We start from the raw sequence: 3247 nt of genomic DNA on the forward strand, positions 1-3247 counted from the left end.
ATATATGCAGTGCTTCCCCTGGATATGTGCAGTCCACCCCTGGACACATGCAGTCCACCCCTGGACACATGCAGTCCACCCCTGGACACATGCAGTCCACCCCTGGATATATGCAGTCCAGTGCAGTGAGGCATGCTCTGATCTGTACAATGGAGAAACCAAACAACTACTCCAAACACTGGCCTTCAATGTTTGTCAAAGTTTGTCTTCAAACAAGATGCTTATGTTTAAGGCAAAAGCTGTGACCTTGTTCAACATCCTGACACAGGATCATCACTTGATGGTGTCATAAACATTCCAATTTAAGACTAGTGGTTAAGGCCATAAAAACTCAGTGGACAAGACATGTCTCTGGTTCTCTTCCAGGCAGGTTTACACATAGTGGAGGTTCCATGGTGTAATGGTTAGCACTCTGGACTCTGACTCCAGCGATCTGAGTTCAAATCTCAGTGGAACCTTTTGTTTGGACAGTAATCCTGGTGTCCTATCTACACAGATCAGTCTATGGAGAAGTCCACAGTCTGTGCATTGGTCCAGCTGTAGTCATTAATTACTGAAATAAATCAACCTTTTGATGATATTCTACTTTCAAGTGTTTATTTCTTTTAATTTTGATGGTTATAACGACAACCAATGAAAACCCACATTCAGTAGGTCAGGAAATGAGAATATGTGAAAAGGTTCAATATTGAAGACACCTGGAGCCACTCTAACCAGATAATGAACAAAACACCTGCAAAGGCCTTTAAATGGTCTCAGTCTAGTTCTGTAGGCTGCACAACCACAGGAAGACTGCTGACTTGACAGTTGCCCAAAGGACGACCATTGACACCTTGCACAAGGAGGGCAAGACACAAAGAGGCTGGCTGTTCACAGAGCTCTGTCCAAGTACATTAACAGAGAGGGAAGGGGAGTACAAGCAAGAGGGAGTACAAAGTGTTCTGCCCAAACAGGGACTTGAACCCTGGACCCTCAGATTAAAAGTCTGATGCTTCCAATACTTCACTAGTACACTTCATGTAGAGTAGTGAGTCCTGATTGACTTGCAATTGACCCTTTATACAAGGGGGATTAGCTCAAATGGTAGAGCGCTCGCTTAGCATAAGAAGGGGTCCGATTTTCTCGCTGTCGCACGCAAGGGAAAAAGTTGAGAAAAATGTGGAGCCCCGCTGTGCGCGGACAAACGTCTCGTGTAGCGGTATTGAGGCAATATTCCTGTTCATTATAAAGGAGTTTAAGTGAAATATGAAACAAATCATCTGCCATGGGCTGGACTCGAACCCGTAGTCTGTGCCGTCGGCTGTGCGACAATGTATAGAGTTGTTGGAATGTTTAAATCCCACAACGTGCGTAAAATAATTAATGATTGATTTAGCTTAGTTTAGATATGTTTAAATATATTACAATATCAACAGATGTTTTTTAGTTTATATGCCCCGTCCAATGACTTGTGATGTTTACCTGTTTATGGTTTAATAATATGAACAATGAGCATTCAAACGTGTTTTTGTGTGGGAGCTTCTTTGATAAAGATCAGAGTGAATCTTAAATGTTTATATGATTTATCAGAACAAATATAAAACAAATACAAGTGAATACACACACACACACTGCATACAGGACTATAAAATACTATTCAGCCCATTCACCCATGTGAAAATATATACAACATATACAGGTCAAATATTAGGTCAAATATTACACAATGTACAATTATACAATAAAATTCAACAGCACTGCATAAAGACAGACAGGCTTGTTGATTTAAACATAAGAAAATTGCTTATATACAATATATACAGGCCAAACATTGTACAGTGTTTACTGTGGATGTTTTTTGCTGGTGCAGCCACTCATCCAGAGACATTCCACTGGATGAACGCGAGCAAAATGTGGCATTACCATATCTACTGTGGCCAAACTCTGCTGTTTTAGGATGCCCACATTTGCTGCATGTGTTGAAGGTAACCCTTCTCACATACTTCCTTTTTTGGACTCCACTCTCCTCCTCCAGAGCCCGCCGCCGCCTGTTCCTCTGAGTGAAACGGGACACAGTAGGAAGAGGAGCAGCAGACGCAGGAAGAAGTGGAGCTGCGCCTGCACCGGATGCTGCAGTACCAGAAGCTGCCATCACCACTGGCACAGTCATGTTTGGGTTCAGAACTAACGTGCCTAACCCAGCTGCTGAAACAGGCTGTGCAGTTTCTGATGCTGTGGGACCAGGTACTGTGGGCGCAGGTGTGATGGGGCGCTCCCTGATGCGCCGGCGACCAGGCCGCAGAGGAGGAGCCTGTCCTTCCTGATTTGGTGGAAGTACCAATGTGTGTCTTGGGCCTGATATGACTGGTGCTTCATCCAGTGGTTCCCTCAGAGCAGTAAGCCGGGTTTGAGCCACAGGAATTGAGGCAGATGGAGCCGGTCCCTGATTAAGGACACTCAATTCCTGACTCTTCTGCCGCCGTTGAAACCTGAAAATACATCATTTGCAGGATGCTGTCCTTCTCCATTACTGGACGTGGATGGGTGGGGTGGAGCAGAGGCCTGAGGACTGGTTGTCAAAGATGGGGGGCTCTTTTGAAGATCATGGCAGGGGTCATCCTCACAGAGCACTGACACTGTGATGTCCTCCATGATCTCCTCCTGAAATCCCTCATCTTGCAGGTCCTCGTCATTTATTTGCTCCACCAACCTGTCCTCCTCTTCAGGGTTCTGGAGCACTGGAGTCAATGTTTTGCCTGTCTGGCTGTACAGATAGTCCACCCCCAGCAATTCACCTACAAGAAAAAAACAAAAAAGAAAGTGTTCTTAATATTTTGTCCAGAACATAAAAGGTTATACAGATAATGTTTCAAAATACAAAAATGTGGATTGATGAATAAATTATTTATATTAGTGTTAAATGAGTATTTCTTGCCTGTGTATACTCCAGGAGGGCGGTAGCGCTCATCCCAGGGCTTCCCAAACACAACTCGGCTGAGCTGGTCCACAGCCTCTCGCAGGGCACTGCCATATGATCGGATGGGAGAGGCTCCTTTTACAGCCTCTTCCATCCGATCTTCATTCCATCGCATCAAGCCTTCAAGGAGATAGGCCTGAAAATGTGCATCACTGGCACTGGTTCCTAAAGGTTAAATAAAATAGGAAAAAGGGTCACACACACGCAAGATATGTGCTACATTTGAGGTACTATGAGGTTACATGCAATAGAGTTATGTAAATACATGAAAAATCATCATTATAACCAGAA

At 44.2% G+C, this 3247-nt stretch overlaps 1 non-coding gene across 1 annotated transcript; it reads left to right on the forward strand.

Annotated features, from left to right (window-relative positions):
• The first annotated feature begins 386 nt into the window (after positions 1 to 386).
• Positions 387 to 458, forward strand: trnaq-cug (transfer RNA glutamine (anticodon CUG)). The gene has a single exon. It is a non-coding gene; the product is annotated as a tRNA-Gln (tRNA).
• Positions 459 to 3247: the final 2789 nt, after the last annotated feature.

Source organism: Parambassis ranga, unplaced genomic scaffold (genome assembly GCF_900634625.1).
Source record: "Parambassis ranga unplaced genomic scaffold, fParRan2.1 scaffold_21_arrow_ctg1, whole genome shotgun sequence".
In the NCBI taxonomy this organism is placed as follows: domain Eukaryota; kingdom Metazoa; phylum Chordata; class Actinopteri; family Ambassidae; genus Parambassis; species Parambassis ranga.